The sequence below is a fragment of the Taudactylus pleione genome, unplaced genomic scaffold (genome assembly GCF_031769625.1).
Source record: "Taudactylus pleione unplaced genomic scaffold, aTauple2 ptg000497l, whole genome shotgun sequence".
In the NCBI taxonomy this organism is placed as follows: domain Eukaryota; kingdom Metazoa; phylum Chordata; class Amphibia; order Anura; family Myobatrachidae; genus Taudactylus; species Taudactylus pleione.
The window spans coordinates 924,546-943,438 of record NW_028284899.1 but is presented as its reverse complement, the minus strand read 5'-3'; the positions used below and the strand labels follow the sequence as shown (position 1 = coordinate 943,438).

The following is an 18,893-nucleotide window of genomic DNA, read 5'->3' as shown; positions in this document are numbered from 1 at the left end:
AATCTGTATAAAAAACATAGCTTTATTGCTTTTCTCAGAGATAGTCCTTGAAAATGTATCAATTCACAAAATTTTTAAAAAGCATAGAGGTAACATTTTCTCTCCACAGGTAAAAAAAATGTACTAGTGATACAAACACTAAAGAGTTAAAGCTTTAATTGTGAAGTCAATTATAATTCTTAATTTTTGACATCTGCTCCACAATGTCATTATCAAATCTTTCCTTGAAAAAAAATACATCCAAAGAGTAAATATATGTATTTCTTATTGTGGGAAACTTATAAGGCAGTGGAGATAGTACAACTTCACTTGAAAAACACCGTCACATTGCACAATTTTCACTAGAGATTAACAATTGATTGTAAGACTTCTTTTATGTGAATGTAGTTCTTTAAGAATGTGCTAGTGTAGGGGTATCATGCAAGATTATCATTCGTGCGACCTTGGTTTGAGACCCGGCTAGTGCATAATGTGTCTTTTGAATCCTATGAAATGTTTCAAATTAATATATATTGAATCTCACTAAAAACACTGCAATATTGCATTTCTCAGAGATTAGCATCCAAGATGTTTCTATTCACCAAATTCTTAAAAAGCATAGAAGTAACACTTCCTCTCCACAGGTAAAAAAATTATGCTACTGGCACAAACACTAAAGTCCCAAAGCTGCTATTGTAAAGGCAATAACATTTCCAAATTATTTATATTTGCTCCACAAACTCTTTAGCACAATCTTCCTTGAACTAAAAATACATCCATGGAGAAAATGTATGTACTTCTTATCTTGGGAAATCTATACAACAGTGCAAATAGTACAATTTCACTTGAAAATCATAGCCAAATTGCACATTTTTGACTAAAGATTATCAATTGATTGTTAGTCATTTGTTATGTGAATTAAAAGTTTCTAAAGAGCGCTAGTAGTGAAGGGGTATCATGCAAGATTCCCATTCTTGTGACCCGGGTTAGAGTCCTGGCTAGCGCATGAAAATGTGTTTTTTGAATCCTATGACATTTTTCAAATTAATATATATTGAATCTCACTAAAAACATTACAATATTGCATTTCTCAAAGATGAGCCTCCAAGATGTCTCTATTCACCAAATTCTTAAAAAGCATAATAGTAACATTTCCTCTCCACAGGTAAAAAAAAAGTGCTACGGACACAAACACTAAAGACCCAAAGCTGCAATTGTAAAGGCAATTACATTTCCGAATTAACTACATTTGTTCCAAAAACTCTTTAGCACAATCTTCCTTGAACTAAAAATACATCCATGGAGCAAAGATATGTATTTCTTATCTTGGGAAATCTATACAACAGTGCAAATAGTACAATTTCACTTGAAAATCATAGCCAAATTGAACATTTTTGACTAAAGATCATCAATTGATTGTTAGTCATTTGTTGTGTGAATTATAGGTAGCTAAAAAGCGCTAGTAGTGTAGGGGTATCATGCAAGATTCCCATTCTTGCGACCTGGGTTTGAGTCCCAGCTAGCGCATAAAAGTGTGTCTTTTGAATTCTATAAAATCTGTTAAATTAATATATAATTAATCTGTATAAAAAACATAGCTTTATTGCTTTTCTCAGAGATAGTCCTTGAAGATGTCTCAATTCACAAAATTCTTAAAACGCATAGAGGTAACATTTTCTCTCCACAGGTAAAAAAAATGTACCAGTGATACAAACACTAAAGAGTTAAAGCTTTAATTGTGAAGTCAATTATATTTCTTAATTTTTTACATCTGCTCCACAATGTCATTATCAAATCTTTCCTTGAAAAAAAATGCATCCAAAGATTAAATATATGTATTTCTTATTGTGGGAAACTTATAAGGCAGTGGAGATAGTACAACTTCACTTGAAAAACACCATCACATTGCACAATTTTCACTAGAGATTAACAATTGATTGTAAGACTTCTTTTATGTGAATGTAGTTCTTTAAGAATGTGCTAGTGTAGGGGTATCATGCAAGATTATCATTCGTGCGACCTTGGTTTGAGACCTGGCTAGAGCATAATGTGTCTTTTGAATCCTATGAAATGTTTCAAATTAATATATATTGAATCTCACTAAAAACACTGCAATATTGCATTTCTCAGAGATTTGCATCCAAGATGTCTCTATTCACCAAATTCTTAAAAAGCATAGAAGTAACACTTCCTCTCCACAGGTAAAAAAAATAGTGCTACTGACACAAACAATAAAGTCCCAAAGCTGCTATTGTAAAGGCAATTACATTTCCGAATTATTTATATTTGCTCCAAAAACTCTTTAGCACAATCTTCCTTGAACTAAAAATACATCCATGGAGCAAATGTATGTACTTCTTATCTTGGGAAATCTATACTACAGTGCAAATAGAACAATTTCACTTGAAAATCATAGCAAAATTGCACATTTTTGACTAAAGATCATCAATTGATTGTTAGTCATTTGTTGTGTAAATGATAGGTAGCTAAAAAGCGCGAGTAGTGTAGGGGTATCATGCAAGATTCCCATTCGTGCGACCCGGGTTCGCGTCCCGGCTAGCCCATGAAAATGTGTTTTTTGAATCCTATGACATTTTTCAAATTAATATATATTGAATCTCACTAAAAACATTACAATATTGCATTTCTCAAAGATGAGCCTCCAAGATGTCTCTATTCAGCAAATTCTTAAAAAGCATAATAGTAGCATTTCCTCTCCACAGGTAAAAAAAAAGTGCTACGGACACAAACACTAAAGACCCAAAGCTGCTATTGTAAAGGCAATTACATTTCCCGAATTAACTACATTTGTTCCAAAAACTCTTTAGCACAATCTTCCTTGAACTAAAAATACATCCATGGAGCAAAGATATGTATTTCTTATCTTGGGAAATCTATACAACAGTGCAAATAGTACAATTTCACTTGAAAATCATAGCCAAATTGAACATTTTTGACTAAAGATCATCAATTGATTGTTAATCATTTGTTGTGTGAATTATAGGTAGCTAAAAAGCGCTAGTAGTGTAGGAGTATCATGCAAGATTCCCATTCTTGCGACCTGGGTTTGAGTCCCAGCTAGCGCATAAAAGTGTGTCTTTTCAATTCTATAAAATCTGTTAAATTAATATATAATTAATCTGTAGAAAAAACATAGCTTTATTGCTTTTCTCAGAGATAGTCCTTGAAGATGTCTCAATTCACAAAATTCTTAAAAAGCATAGAAGTAACACTTCCTCTCCACAGGTAAAAAAATTATGCTACTGGCACAAACACTAAAGTCCCAAAGCTGCTATTGTAAAGGCAATAACATTTCCAAATTATTTATATTTGCTCCACAAACTCTTTAGCACAATCTTCCTTGAACTAAAAATACATCCATGGAGAAAATGTATGTACTTCTTATCTTGGGAAATCTATACAACAGTGCAAATAGTACAATTTCACTTGAAAATCATAGCCAAATTGCACATTTTTGACTAAAGATTATCAATTGATTGTTAGTCATTTGTTATGTGAATTAAAAGTTTCTAAAGAGCGCTAGTAGTGTAGGGGTATCATGCAAGATTCCCATTCTTGTGACCCGGGTTAGAGTCCTGGCTAGCGCATGAAAATGTGTTTTTTGAATCCTATGACATTTTTCAAATTAATATATATTGAATCTCACTAAAAACATTACAATATTGCATTTCTCAAAGATGAGCCTCCAAGATGTCTCTATTCACCAAATTCTTAAAAAGCATAATAGTAACATTTCCTCTCCACAGGTAAAAAAAAAGTGCTACGGACACAAACACTAAAGACCCAAAGCTGCTATTGTAAAGGCAATTACATTTCCCGAATTAACTACATTTGTTCCAAAAACTCTTTAGCACAATCTTCCTTGAACTAAAAATACATCCATGGAGCAAAGATATGTATTTCTTATCTTGGGAAATCTATACAACAGTGCAAATAGTACAATTTCACTTGAAAATCATAGCCAAATTGAACATTTTTGACTAAAGATCATCAATTGATTGTTAATCATTTGTTGTGTGAATTATAGGTAGCTAAAAAGCGCTAGTAGTGTAGGAGTATCATGCAAGATTCCCATTCTTGCGACCTGGGTTCGAGTCCCAGCTAGCGCATAAAAGTGTGTCTTTTCAATTCTATAAAATCTGTTAAATTAATATATAATTAATCTGTATAAAAAACATAGCTTTATTGCTTTTCTCAGAGATAGTCCTTGAAGATGTCTCAATTCACAAAATTCTTAAAAAGCATAGAGGTAACATTTTCTCTCCACAGGTAAAAAAAATGTACCAGTGATACAAACACTAAAGAGTTAAAGCTTTAATTGTGAAGTCAATTATATTTCTTAATTTTTTACATCGGCTCCACAATGTCATTATCAAATCTTTCCTTGAAAAAAAATGCATCCAAAGATTAAATATATGTATTTCTTATTGTGGGAAACTTATAAGGCAGTGGAGATAGTACAACTTCACTTGAAAAACACAGTCACATTGCACAATTTTCACTAGAGATTAACAATTGATTGTAAGACTTCTTTTATGTGAATGTAGTTCTTTAAGAATGTGCTAGTGTAGGGGTATCATGCAAGATTATCATTCGTGCGACCTTGGTTTGAGACCTGGCTAGTGCATAATGTGTCTTTTGAATCCTATGAAATGTTTCAAATTAATATATATTGAATCTCACTAAAAACACTGCAATATTGCATTTCTCAGAGATTAGCATCCAAGATGTCTCTATTCACCAAATTCTTAAAAAGCATAGAAGTAACACTTCCTCTCCACAGGTAAAAAAATTGTGCTACTGACACAAACACTAAAGTCCCAAAGCTGCTATTGTAAAGGCAATTACATTTCCGAATTATTTATATTTGCTCCAAAAACTCTTTAGTACAATCTTCCTTGAACTAAAAATACATCCATGGAGCAAATGTATGTACTTCTTATCTTGGGAAATCTATACTACAGTGCAAATAGAACAATTTCACTTGAAAATCATAGCCAAATTGCAAATTTTTGACTAAAGATTATCAATTGAGTGTTAGTCATTTGTTGTGTGAATTAAAGGTTTCTAAAGAGCACTAATAGAGTAGGGGTATCATGCAAGATTCCCATTCTTGCGGCCCGGGTTCGAGTCCCGGCTAGCGCAATGAAATGTGTCTTTTGAATCCTAAGACATTTTTCAAATTAATATATATTGAATCTAACTAAAAACATTACAATATTGCATTTCTCAAAGATGAGCCTCCAAGATGTCTCTATTCACCAAATTCTTAAAAAGCATAATAGTAACATTTCCTCTCCACAGGTAAAAAAAATGTGCTACTGACACAAACACTAAAGACCCAAAGCAGCTATTGTAAAGGCAATTACATTTCCGAATTATTTATATTTGTTCCACAAACTCTTTAGCACAATCTTCTTTGAACTAAAAATACATCCATGGAGCAAAGATATGTATTTCTTATCTTGGGAAATCTATACAACAGTGCAAATAGTACAATTTCACTTGAAAATCATAGCCAAATTGAACATTTTTGACTAAAGATCATCAATTGATTTTTAGTCATTTGTTGTGTGAATTATAGGGAGCTAAAAAGCGCTAGTAGTGTAGGGGTATCATGCAAGATTCCCATTCTTGCGACCCGGGTTCGAGTCCCGGCTAGCGCATGAAAGTGTGTCTTTTGAATTCTATAAAATCTGTTAAATTAATATATAATTAATCTGTATAAAAAACATAGCTTTATTGCTTTTCTCAGAGATAGTCCTTGAAAATGTATCAATTCACAAAATTTTTAAAAAGCATAGAGGTAACATTTTCTCTCCACAGGTAAAAAAAATGTACTAGTGATACAAACACTAAAGAGTTAAAGCTTTAATTGTGAAGTCAATTATAATTCTTAATTTTTGACATCTGCTCCACAATGTCATTATCAAATCTTTCCTTGAAAAAAAATACATCCAAAGAGTAAATATATGTATTTCTTATTGTGGGAAACTTATAAGGCAGTGGAGATAGTACAACTTCACTTGAAAAACACCGTCACATTGCACAATTTTCACTAGAGATTAACAATTGATTGTAAGACTTCTTTTATGTGAATGTAGTTCTTTAAGAATGTGCTAGTGTAGGGGTATCATGCAAGATTATCATTTGTGCGACCTTGGTTTGAGACCCGGCTAGTGCATAATGTGTCTTTTGAATCCTATGAAATGTTTCAAATTAATATATATTGAATCTCACTAAAAACACTGCAATATTGCATTTCTCAGAGATTAGCATCCAAGATGTTTCTATTCACCAAATTCTTAAAAAGCATAGAAGTAACACTTCCTCTCCACAGGTAAAAAAATTATGCTACTGGCACAAACACTAAAGTCCCAAAGCTGCTATTGTAAAGGCAATAACATTTCCAAATTATTTATATTTGCTCCACAAACTCTTTAGCACAATCTTCCTTGAACTAAAAATACATCCATGGAGAAAATGTATGTACTTCTTATCTTGGGAAATCTATACAACAGTGCAAATAGTACAATTTCACTTGAAAATCATAGCCAAATTGCACATTTTTGACTAAAGATTATCAATTGATTGTTAGTCATTTGTTATGTGAATTAAAAGTTTCTAAAGAGCGCTAGTAGTGTAGGGGTATCATGCAAGATTCCCATTCTTGTGACCCGGGTTAGAGTCCTGGCTAGCGCATGAAAATGTGTTTTTTGAATCCTATGACATTTTTCAAATTAATATATATTGAATCTCACTAAAAACATTACAATATTGCATTTCTCAAAGATGAGCCTCCAAGATGTCTCTATTCACCAAATTCTTAAAAAGCATAATAGTAACATTTCCTCTCCACAGGTAAAAAAAAAGTGCTACGGACACAAACACTAAAGACCCAAAGCTGCAATTGTAAAGGCAATTACATTTCCGAATTAACTACATTTGTTCCAAAAACTCTTTAGCACAATCTTCCTTGAACTAAAAATACATCCATGGAGCAATGATATGTATTTCTTATCTTGGGAAATCTATACAACAGTGCAAATAGTACAATTTCACTTGAAAATCATAGCCAAATTGAACATTTTTGACTAAAGATCATCAATTGATTGTTAGTCATTTGTTGTGTGAATTATAGGTAGCTAAAAAGCGCTAGTAGTGTAGGGGTATCATGCAAGATTCCCATTCTTGCGACCTGGGTTTGAGTCCCAGCTAGCGCATAAAAGTGTGTCTTTTGAATTCTATAAAATCTGTTAAATTAATATATAATTAATCTGTATAAAAAACATAGCTTTATTGCTTTTCTCAGAGATAGTCCTTGAAGATGTCTCAATTCACAAAATTCTTAAAACGCATAGAGGTAACATTTTCTCTCCACAGGTAAAAAAAATGTACCAGTGATACAAACACTAAAGAGTTAAAGCTTTAATTGTGAAGTCAATTATATTTCTTAATTTTTTACATCTGCTCCACAATGTCATTATCAAATCTTTCCTTGAAAAAAAATACATCCAAAGAGTAAATATATGTATTTCTTATTGTGGGAAACTTATAAGGCAGTGGAGATAGTACAACTTCACTTGAAAAACACAGTCACATTGCACAATTTTCACTAGAGTTTAACAATTGATTGTAAGACTTCTTTTATGTGAATGTAGTTCCTTAAGAATGTGCTAGTGTAGGGGTATCATGCAAGATTATCATTCGTGCGACCTTGGTTTGAGACCTGGCTAGTGCATAATGTGTCTTTTGAATCCTATGAAATGTTTCAAATTAATATATATTGAATCTCACTAAAAACACTGCAATATTGCATTTCTCAGAGATTAGCATCCAAGATGTCTCTATTCACCAAATTCTTAAAAAGCATAGAAGTAACACTTCCTCTCCACAGGTAAAAAAATTATGCTACTGGCACAAACACTAAAGTCCCAAAGCTGCTATTGTAAAGGCAATAACATTTCCAAATTATTTATATTTGCTCCACAAACTCTTTAGCACAATCTTCCTTGAACTAAAAATACATCCATGGAGAAAATGTATGTACTTCTTATCTTGGGAAATCTATACAACAGTGCAAATAGTACAATTTCACTTGAAAATCATAGCCAAATTGCACATTTTTGACTAAAGATTATCAATTGATTGTTAGTCATTTGTTATGTGAATTAAAAGTTTCTAAAGAGCGCTAGTAGTGTAGGGGTATCATGCAAGATTCCCATTCTTGTGACCCGGGTTAGAGTCCTGGCTAGCGCATGAAAATGTGTTTTTTGAATCCTATGACATTTTTCAAATTAATATATATTGAATCTCACTAAAAACATTACAATATTGCATTTCTCAAAGATGAGCCTCCAAGATGTCTCTATTCACCAAATTCTTAAAAAGCATAATAGTAACATTTCCTCTCCACAAGTAAAAAAAAAGTGCTACGGACACAAACACTAAAGACCCAAAGCTGCAATTGTAAAGGCAATTACATTTCCGAATTAACTACATTTGTTCCAAAAACTCTTTAGCACAATCTTCCTTGAACTAAAAATACATCCATGGAGCAAAGATATGTATTTCTTATCTTGGGAAATCTATACAACAGTGCAAATAGTACAATTTCACTTGAAAATCATAGCCAAATTGAACATTTTTGACTAAAGATCATCAATTGATTGTTAGTCATTTGTTGTGTGAATTATAGGTAGCTAAAAAGCGCTAGTAGTGTAGGGGTATCATGCAAGATTCCCATTCTTGTGACCGGGGTTCGACTCCCAGCTAGCGCATAAAAGTGTGTCTTTTCAATTCTATAAAATCTGTTAAATTAATATATAATTAATCTGTATAAAAAACATAGCTTTATTGCTTTTCTCAGAGATAGTCCTTGAAGATGTCTCAATTCACAAAATTCTTAAAAAGCATAGAGGTAACATTTTCTCTCCACAGGTAAAAAAAATGTACCAGTGATACAAACACTAAAGAGTTAAAGCTTTAATTGTGAAGTCAATTATATTTCTTAATTTTTTACATCTGCTCCACAATGTCATTATCAAATCTTTCCTTGAAAAAAAATACATCCAAAGAGTAAATATATGTATTTCTTATTGTGGGAAACTTATAAGGCAGTGGAGATAGTACAACTTCACTTGAAAAACACAGTCACATTGCACAATTTTCACTAGAGTTTAACAATTGATTGTAAGACTTCTTTTATGTGAATGTAGTTCCTTCAGAATGTGCTAGTGTAGGGGTATCATGCAAGATTATCATTCGTGCGACCTTGGTTTGAGACCTGGCTAGTGCATAATGTGTCTTTTGAATCCTATGAAATGTTTCAAATTAATATATATTGAATCTCACTAAAAACACTGCAATATTGCATTTCTCAGAGATTAGCATCCAAGATGTCTCTATTCACCAAATTCTTAAAAAGCATAGAAGTAACACTTCCTCTCCACAGGTAAAAAAATTATGCTACTGGCACAAACACTAAAGTCCCAAAGCTGCTATTGTAAAGGCAATAACATTTCCAAATTATTTATATTTGCTCCACAAACTCTTTAGCACAATCTTCCTTGAACTAAAAATACATCCATGGAGAAAATGTATGTACTTCTTATCTTGGGAAATCTATACAACAGTGCAAATAGTACAATTTCACTTGAAAATCATAGCCAAATTGCACATTTTTGACTAAAGATTATCAATTGATTGTTAGTCATTTGTTATGTGAATTAAAAGTTTCTAAAGAGCGCTAGTAGTGTAGGGGTATCATGCAAGATTCCCATTCTTGTGACCCGGGTTAGAGTCCTGGCTAGCGCATGAAAATGTGTTTTTTGAATCCTATGACATTTTTCAAATTAATATATATTGAATCTCACTAAAAACATTACAATATTGCATTTCTCAAAGATGAGCCTTCAAGATGTCTCTATTCACCAAATTCTTAAAAAGCATAATAGTAACATTTCCTCTCCACAGGTAAAAAAAAAAGTGCTACGGACACAAACACTAAAGACCCAAAGCTGCAATTGTAAAGGCAATTACATTTCCGAATTAACTACATTTGTTCCAAAAACTCTTTAGCACAATCTTCCTTGAACTAAAAATACATCCATGGAGCAAAGATATGTATTTCTTATCTTGGGAAATCTATACAACAGTGCAAATAGTACAATTTCACTTGAAAATCATAGCCAAATTGAACATTTTTGACTAAAGATCATCAATTGATTGTTAGTCATTTGTTGTGTGAATTATAGGTAGCTAAAAAGCGCTAGTAGTGTAGGGGTATCATGCAAGATTCCCATTCTTGTGACCGGGGTTCGAGTCCCAGCTAGCGCATAAAAGTGTGTCTTTTCAATTCTATAAAATCTGTTAAATTAATATATAATTAATCTGTATAAAAAACATAGCTTTATTGCTTTTCTCAGAGATAGTCCTTGAAGATGTCTCAATTCACAAAATTCTTAAAAAGCATAGAGGTAACATTTTCTCTCCACAGGTAAAAAAAATGTACCAGTGATACAAACACTAAAGAGTTAAAGCTTTAATTGTGAAGTCAATTATATTTCTTAATTTTTTACATCTGCTCCACAATGTCATTATCAAATCTTTCCTTGAAAAAAAATACATCCAAAGATTAAATATATGTATTTCTTATTGTGGGAAACTTATAAGGCAGTGGAGATAGTACAACTTCACTTGAAAAACACCATCACATTGCACAATTTTCACTAGAGATTAACAATTGATTGTAAGACTTCTTTTATGTGAATGTAGTTCTTTAAGAATGTGCTAGTGTAGGGGTATCATGCAAGATTATCATTCGTGCGACCTTTTTTGAGACCTGGCTAGAGCATAATGTGTCTTTTGAATCCTATGAAATGTTTCAAATTCATATATATTGAATCTCACTAAAAACACTGCAATATTGCATTTCTCAGAGATTTGCATCCAAGATGTCTCTATTCACCAAATTCTTAAAAAGCATAGAAGTAACACTTCCTCTCCACAGGTAAAAAAAATAGTGCTACTGACACAAACACTAAAGTCCCAAAGCTGCTATTGTAAAGGCAATTACATTTCCGAATTATTTATATTTGCTCCAAAAACTCTTTAGCACAATCTTCCTTGAACTAAAAATACATCCATGGAGCAAATGTATGTACTTCTTATCTTGGGAAATCTATACTACAGTGCAAATAGAACAATTTCACTTGAAAATCATAGCCAAATTGCACATTTTTGACTAAAGATTATCAATTGATTGTTAGTCATTTGTTGTGTGAATTAAAGGTTTCTAAAGAGCACTAGTAGTGTACGGGTATCATGCAAGATTCCCATTCTTGTGACCCGGGTTAGAGTCCTGGCTAGCGCATGAAAATGTGTTTTTTGAATCCTATGACATTTTTCAAATTAATATATATTGAATCTCACTAAAAACATTACAATATTGCATTTCTCAAAGATGAGCCTCCAAGATGTCTCTATTCACCAAATTCTTAAAAAGCATAATAGTAACATTTCCTCTCCACAGGTAAAAAAAAAGTGCTACGGACACAAACACTAAAGACCCAAAGCTGCAATTGTAAAGGCAATTACATTTCCGAATTAACTACATTTGTTCCAAAAACTCTTTAGCACAATCTTCCTTGAACTAAAAATACATCCATGGAGCAAAGATATGTATTTCTTATCTTGGGAAATCTATACAACAGTGCAAATAGTACAATTTCACTTGAAAATCATAGCCAAATTGAACATTTTTGACTAAAGATTATCAATTGATTGTTAGTTATTTGTTGTGCGAATTAAAGATTTCTAAAGAGCGCTAGTAGTGTAGGGGTATCATGCAAGATTCCCATTCTTGCGACCCGGGTTCGAGTCCCGGCTAGCGCATGAAAATGTGTTTTTTGAATCCTATGACATTTTTCAAATTAATATATATTGAATCTCACTAAAAACATTACAATATTGCATTTCTCAAAGATGAGTCTCCAAGATGTCTCTATTCACCAAATTCTTAAAAAGCATAATAGTAACATTTCCTCTAAACAGGTAAAAAAAATGTGCTACTGACACAAACACTAAAGACCCAAAGCTGCTATTGTAAAGGCAATTACATTTCCGAATTATTTATATTTGTTCCACAAACTCTTTAGCACAATCTTCCTTGAACTAAAAATACATCCATGGAGCAAAGATATGTATTTCTTATCTTGGGAAATCTATACAACAGTGCAAATAGTACAATTTCACTAGAATATCATAGCCAAATTGTACATTTTGGACTAAAGATCATCAATTGATTGTTAGTCATTTGTTATGTAAATTATAGGTAGCTAAAAAGCGCGAGTAGTGTAGGGGTATCGTGCAAGATTCCCATTCGTGCGACCGGGGTTCGCGTCCCGGCTAGCGCATGAAAATGTGTTTTTTGAATCCTATGACATTTTTCAAATTAATATATATTGAATCTCACTAGAAACATTACAATATTGCATTTCTCAAAGATGAGCCTCCAAGATGTCTCTATTCAGCAAATTCTTAAAAAGCATAATAGTAACATTTCCTCTCCACAGGTAAAAAAAAAGTGCTACGGACACAAACACTAAAGACCCAAAGCTGCTATTGTAAAGGCAATTACATTTCCCGAATTAACTACATTTGTTCCAAAAACTCTTTAGCACAATCTTCCTTGAACTAAAAATACATCCATGGAGCAAAGACATGTATTTCTTATCTTGGGAAATCTATACAACAGTGCAAATAGTACAATTTCACTTGAAAATCATAGCCAAATTGAACATTTTTGACTAAAGATCATCAATTGATTGTTAATCATTTGTTGTGTGAATTATAGGTAGCTAAAAAGTGCTAGTAGTGTAGGAGTATCATGCAAGATTCCCATTCTTGCGACCTGGGTTCGAGTCCCAGCTAGCGCATAAAAGTGTGTCTTTTCACTTCTATAAAATCTGTTAAATTAATATATAATTAATCTGTAGAAAAAACATAGCTTTATTGCTTTTCTCAGAGATAGTCCTTGAAGATGTCTCAATTCACAAAATTCTTAAAAAGCATAGAGGTAACATTTTCTCTCCACAGGTAAAAAAAATGTACCAGTGATACAAACACTAAAGAGTTAAAGCTTTAATTGTGAAGTCAATTATATTTCTTAATTTTTTACATCTGCTCCACAATGTCATTATCAAATCTTTCCTTGAAAAAAAATGCATCCAAAGATTAAATATATGTATTTCTTATTGTGGGAAACTTATAAGGCAGTGGAGATAGTACAACTTCACTTGAAAAACACAGTCACATTGCACAATTTTCACTAGAGATTAACAATTGATTGTAAGACTTCTTTTATGTGAATGTAGCTCTTTAAGAATGTGCTAGTGTAGGGGTATCATGCAAGATTATCATTCGTGCGACCTTGGTTTGAGACCTGGCTAGTGCATAATGTGTCTTTTGAATCCTATGAAATGATTCAAATTAATATATATTGAATCTCACTAAAAACACTGCAATATTGCATTTCTCAGAGATTAGCATCCAAGATGTCTCTATTCACCAAATTCTTAAAAAGCATAGAAGTAACACTTCTTCTCCACAGGTAAAAAAATTGTGCTACTGACACAAACACTAAAGTCCCAAAGCTGCTATTGTAAAGGCAATTACATTTCCGAATTATTTATATTTGCTCCAAAAACTCTTTAGCACAATCTTCCTTGAACTAAAAATACATCCATGGAGCAAATGTATGTACTTCTTATCTTGGGAAATCTATACTACAGTGCAAATAGAACAATTTCACTTGAAAATCATAGCCAAATTGCACATTTTTGACTAAAGATTATCAATTGAGTGTTAGTCATTTGTTGTGTGAATTAAAGGTTTCTAAAGAGTGCTAGTAGAGTAGGGGTATCATGCAAAATTCCCATTCTTGTGGCCCGGGTTCGAGTCCCGGCTAGCGCATGAAAATGTGTCTTTTGAATCCTAAGACATTTTTCAAATTAATATATATTGAATCTCACTAAAAACATTACAATATTGCATTTCTCAAAGATAAGCCTCCAAGATGTCTCTATTCACCAAATTCTTAAAAAGCATAATAGTAACATTTCCTCTCCACAGGTAAAAAAAATGTGCTACTGACACAAACACTAAAGACCCAAAGCAGCTATTGTAAAGGCAATTACATTTCCGAATTATTTATATTTGTTCCCAAACTCTTTAGCACAATCTTCTTTGAACTAAAAATACATCCATGGAGCAAAGATATGTATTTCTTATCTTGGGAAATCTATACAACAGTGCAAATAGTACAATTTCACTTGAAAATCATAGCCAAATTGAACATTTTTGACTAAAGATCATCAATTGATTGTTAGTCATTTGTTGTGTGAATTATAGGTAGCTAAAAAGCGCTAGTAGTGTAGGGGTATCATGCAAGATTCTCCTTCTTGCGACCCGGGTTCGAGTCCCGGCTAGCGCATGAAAATGTGTCTTTTGAATTCTATAAAATCTGTTAAATTAACATATAAATAATCTGTATAAAAAACATAGCTTTATTGCTTTTCTCAGAGATAGTCCTTGAAAATGTATCAATTCACAAAATTTTTAAAAAGCATAGAGGTAACATTTTCTCTCCACAGGTAAAAAAAATGTACTAGTGATACAAACACTAAAGAGTTAAAGCTTTAATTGTGAAGTCAATTATAATTCTTAATTTTTGACATCTGCTCCACAATGTCATTATCAAATCTTTCCTTGAAAAAAAATACATCCAAAGAGTAAATATATGTATTTCTTATTGTGGGAAACTTATAAGGCAGTGGAGATAGTACAACTTCACTTGAAAAACACCGTCACATTGCACAATTTTCACTAGAGATTAACAATTGATTGTAAGACTTCTTTTATGTGAATGTAGTTCTTTAAGAATGTGCTAGTGTAGGGGTATCATGCAAGATTATCATTCGTGCGACCTTGGTTTGAGACCTGGCTAGTGCATAATGTGTCTTTTGAATCCTATGAAATGTTTCAAATTAATATATATTGAATCTCACTAAAAACACTGCAATATTGCATTTCTCAGAGATTAGCATCCAAGATGTTTCTATTCACCAAATTCTTAAAAAGCATAGAAGTAACACTTCCTCTCCACAGGTAAAAAAATTATGCTACTGGCACAAACACTAAAGTCCCAAAGCTGCTATTGTAATGGCAATAACATTTCCAAATTATTTATATTTGCTCCACAAACTCTTTAGCACAATCTTCCTTGAACTAAAAATACATCCATGGAGAAAATGTATGTACTTCTTATCTTGGGAAATCTATACAACAGTGCAAATAGTACAATTTCACTTGAAAATCATAGCCAAATTGCACATTTTTGACTAAAGATTATCAATTGATTGTTAGTCATTTGTTATGTGAATTAAAAGTTTCTAAAGAGCGCTAGTAGTGTAGGGGTATCATGCAAGATTCCCATTCTTGTGACCCGGGTTAGAGTCCTGGCTAGCGCATGAAAATGTGTTTTTTGAATCCTATGACATTTTTCAAATTAATATATATTGAATCTCACTAAAAACATTACAATATTGCATTTCTCAAAGATGAGCCTCCAAGATGTCTCTATTCACCAAATTCTTAAAAAGCATAATAGTAACATTTCCTCTCCACAGGTAAAAAAAAAGTGCTACGGACACAAACACTAAAGACCCAAAGCTGCAATTGTAAAGGCAATTACATTTCCGAATTAACTACATTTGTTCCAAAAACTCTTTAGCACAATCTTCCTTGAACTAAAAATACATCCATGGAGCAAAGATATGTATTTCTTATCTTGGGAAATCTATACAACAGTGCAAATAGTACAATTTCACTTGAAAATCATAGCCAAATTGAACATTTTTGACTAAAGATCATCAATTGATTGTTAGTCATTTGTTGTGTGAATTATAGGTAGCTAAAAAGCGCTAGTAGTGTAGGGGTATCATGCAAGATTCCCATTCTTGTGACCGGGGTTCGAGTCCCAGCTAGCGCATAAAAGTGTGTCTTTTCAATTCTATAAAATCTGTTAAATTAATATTTAATTAATCTGTATAAAAAACATAGCTTTATTGCTTTTCTCAGAGATAGTCCTTGAAGATGTCTCAATTCACAAAATTCTTAAAAAGCATAGAGGTAACATTTTCTCTCCACAGGTAAAAAAAATGTACCAGTGATACAAACACTAAAGAGTTAAAGCTTTAATTGTGAAGTCAATTATATTTCTTAATTTTTTACATCTGCTCCACAATGTCATTATCAAATCTTTCCTTGAAAAAAAATACATCCAAAGATTAAATATATGTATTTCTTATTGTGGGAAACTTATAAGGCAGTGGAGATAGTACAACTTCACTTGAAAAACACAGTCACATTGCACAATTTTCACTAGAGATTAACAATTGATTGTAAGACTTCTTTTATGTGAATGTAGTTCTTTAAGAATGTGCTAGTGTAGGGGTATCATGCAAGATTATCATTCGTGCGACCTTGGTTTGAGACCTGGCTAGTGCATAATGTGTCTTTTGAATCCTATGAAATGTTTCAAATTAATATATATTGAATCTCACTAAAACAACTGCAATATTGCATTTCTCAGAGATTAGCATCCAAGATGTCTCTATTCACCAAATTCTTAAAAAGCATAGAAGTAACACTTCCTCTCCACAGGTAAAAAAAATGTGCTACTGACACAAACACTAAAGTCCCAAAGCTGCTATTGTAAACGCAATTACATTTCCGAATTATTTATATTTGCTCCACAAACTCTTTAGCACAATCTTCCTTGAACTAAAAATACATTCATGGAGAAAATGTATGTACTTCTTATCTTGGGAAATCTATTCTACAGTGCAAATAGTACAATTTCACTTGAAAATCATAGCCAAATTGAACATTTTTGACTAAAGATTATCAATTGATTGTTAGTTATTTGTTGTGCGAATTAAAGATTTCTAAAGAGTGCTAGTAGTGTAGGGGTATCATGCAAGATTCCCATTCTTGCGACCCGGGTTCGAGTCCCGGCTAGCGCATGAAAATGTGTTTTTTGAATCCTATGACATTTTTCAAATTAATATATATTGAATCTCACTAAAAACATTACACTATTGCATTTCTCAAAGATGAGCCTCCAAGATGTCTCTATTCACCAAATTCTTAAAAAGCATAATAGTAACATTTCCTCTAAACAGGTAAAAAAAATGTGCTACTGACACAAACACTAAAGACCCAAAGCTGCTATTGTAAAGGCAATTACATTTCCGAATTATTTATATTTGTTCCACAAACTCTTTAGCACAATCTTCCTTGAACTAAAAATACATCCATGGAGCAAAGATATGTATTTCTTATCTTGGGAAATCTATACAACAGTGCAAATAGTACAATTTCACTTGAAAATCATAGCCAAATTGAACATTTTTGACTAAAGATCATCAATTGATTGTTAGTCATTTGTTGTGTAAATTATAGGTAGCTAAAAAGCGCGAGTAGTGTAGGGGTATCATGCAAGATTCCCATTCGTGCGACCCGGGTTCGCGTCCCGGCTAGCGCATGAAAATGTGTTTTTTGAATCCTATGACATTTTTCAAATTAATATATATTGAATCTCACTAAAAACATTACAATATTGCATTTCTCAAAGATGAGCCTCCAAGATGTCTCTATTCACCAAATTCTTAAAAAGCATAATAGTAACATTTCCTCTCCACAGGTAAAAAAAAAGTGCTACGGACACAAACACTAAAGACCCAAAGCTGTAATTGTAAAGGCAATTACATTTCCGAATTAACTACATTTGTTCCAAAAACTCTTTAGCACAATCTTCCTTGAACTAAAAATACATCCATGGAGCAAAGATATGTATTTCTTATCTTGGGAAATCTATACAACAGTGCAAATAGTACAATTTCACTTGAAAATCATAGCCAAATTGAACATTTTTGACTAAAGATCATCAATTGATTGTTAGTCATTTGTTGTGTGAATTATAGGTAGCTAAAAAGCGCTAGTAGTGTAGGGGTATCATGCAAGATTCCCATTCTTGTGACCGGGGTTCGAGTCCCAGCTAGCGCATAAAAGTGTGTCTTTTCAATTCTATAAAATCTGTTAAATTAATATATAATTAATCTGTATAAAAAACATAGCTTTATTGCTTTTCTCAGAGATAGTCCTTGAAGATGTCTCAATTCACAAAATTCTTAAAAAGCATAGAGGTAACATTTTCTCTCCACAGGTAAAAAAAAATGTACCAGTGATACAAACACTAAAGAGTTAAAGCTTTAATTGTGAAGTCAATTATATTTCTTCATTTTTTACATCTGCTCCACAATGTCATTATCAAATCTTTCCTTGAAAAAAAATACATCCAAAGATTAAATATATGTATTTCTTATTGTGGGAAACTTATAAGGCAGTGGAGATAGTACAACTTCACTTGAAAAACACCGTCACATTGCACAATTTTCACTAGAGATTAACAATTGATTGTAAGACTTCTTTTATGTGAATGTAGTTCTTTAAGAATGTGCTAGTGTAGGGGTATCATGCAAGATTATCATTCGTGCGACCTTGGTTTGAGACCTGGCTAGTGCATAATGTGTCTTTTGAATCCTATGAAATGTTTCAAATTAATATATATTGAATCTCACTAAAACAACTGCAATATTGCATTTCTCAGAGATTAGCATCCAAGATGTCTCTATTCACTAAATTCTTAAAAAGCATAGAAGTAACACTTCCTCTCCACAGGTAAAAAAAATGTGCTACTGACACAAACACTAAAGTCCCAAAGCTGCTATTGTAAACGCAATTACATTTCCGAATTATTTATATTTGCT

General features: G+C 32.4%; 10 non-coding genes across 10 annotated transcripts; all 10 read left to right on the top strand.

The window, feature by feature from the left end:
- Nucleotides 1-1,435: 1,435 nt before the first annotated feature.
- Nucleotides 1,436-1,506, top strand: TRNAG-CCC (transfer RNA glycine (anticodon CCC)). The gene has a single exon. It is a non-coding gene; the product is annotated as a tRNA-Gly (tRNA).
- A 2,532-nt stretch (nucleotides 1,507-4,038) lies between these two features.
- TRNAG-CCC (transfer RNA glycine (anticodon CCC)) lies at nucleotides 4,039-4,109 on the top strand. Its single transcript has one exon. It is a non-coding gene; the product is annotated as a tRNA-Gly (tRNA).
- Nucleotides 4,110-5,595: 1,486 nt separating this feature from the next.
- Nucleotides 5,596-5,666, top strand: TRNAG-CCC (transfer RNA glycine (anticodon CCC)). Its single transcript has one exon. It is a non-coding gene; the product is annotated as a tRNA-Gly (tRNA).
- A 1,486-nt stretch (nucleotides 5,667-7,152) lies between these two features.
- TRNAG-CCC (transfer RNA glycine (anticodon CCC)) lies at nucleotides 7,153-7,223 on the top strand. Its single transcript has one exon. It is a non-coding gene; the product is annotated as a tRNA-Gly (tRNA).
- Nucleotides 7,224-10,267: 3,044 nt separating this feature from the next.
- Nucleotides 10,268-10,338, top strand: TRNAG-CCC (transfer RNA glycine (anticodon CCC)). The gene has a single exon. It is a non-coding gene; the product is annotated as a tRNA-Gly (tRNA).
- Nucleotides 10,339-11,824: 1,486 nt separating this feature from the next.
- On the top strand, nucleotides 11,825-11,895 carry TRNAG-CCC (transfer RNA glycine (anticodon CCC)). Its single transcript has one exon. It is a non-coding gene; the product is annotated as a tRNA-Gly (tRNA).
- Nucleotides 11,896-14,423: 2,528 nt separating this feature from the next.
- On the top strand, nucleotides 14,424-14,494 carry TRNAE-CUC (transfer RNA glutamic acid (anticodon CUC)). Its single transcript has one exon. It is a non-coding gene; the product is annotated as a tRNA-Glu (tRNA).
- A 1,486-nt stretch (nucleotides 14,495-15,980) lies between these two features.
- On the top strand, nucleotides 15,981-16,051 carry TRNAG-CCC (transfer RNA glycine (anticodon CCC)). The gene has a single exon. It is a non-coding gene; the product is annotated as a tRNA-Gly (tRNA).
- Nucleotides 16,052-17,016: 965 nt separating this feature from the next.
- Nucleotides 17,017-17,087, top strand: TRNAG-CCC (transfer RNA glycine (anticodon CCC)). The gene has a single exon. It is a non-coding gene; the product is annotated as a tRNA-Gly (tRNA).
- Nucleotides 17,088-18,058: 971 nt separating this feature from the next.
- Nucleotides 18,059-18,129, top strand: TRNAG-CCC (transfer RNA glycine (anticodon CCC)). The gene has a single exon. It is a non-coding gene; the product is annotated as a tRNA-Gly (tRNA).
- Nucleotides 18,130-18,893: the final 764 nt, after the last annotated feature.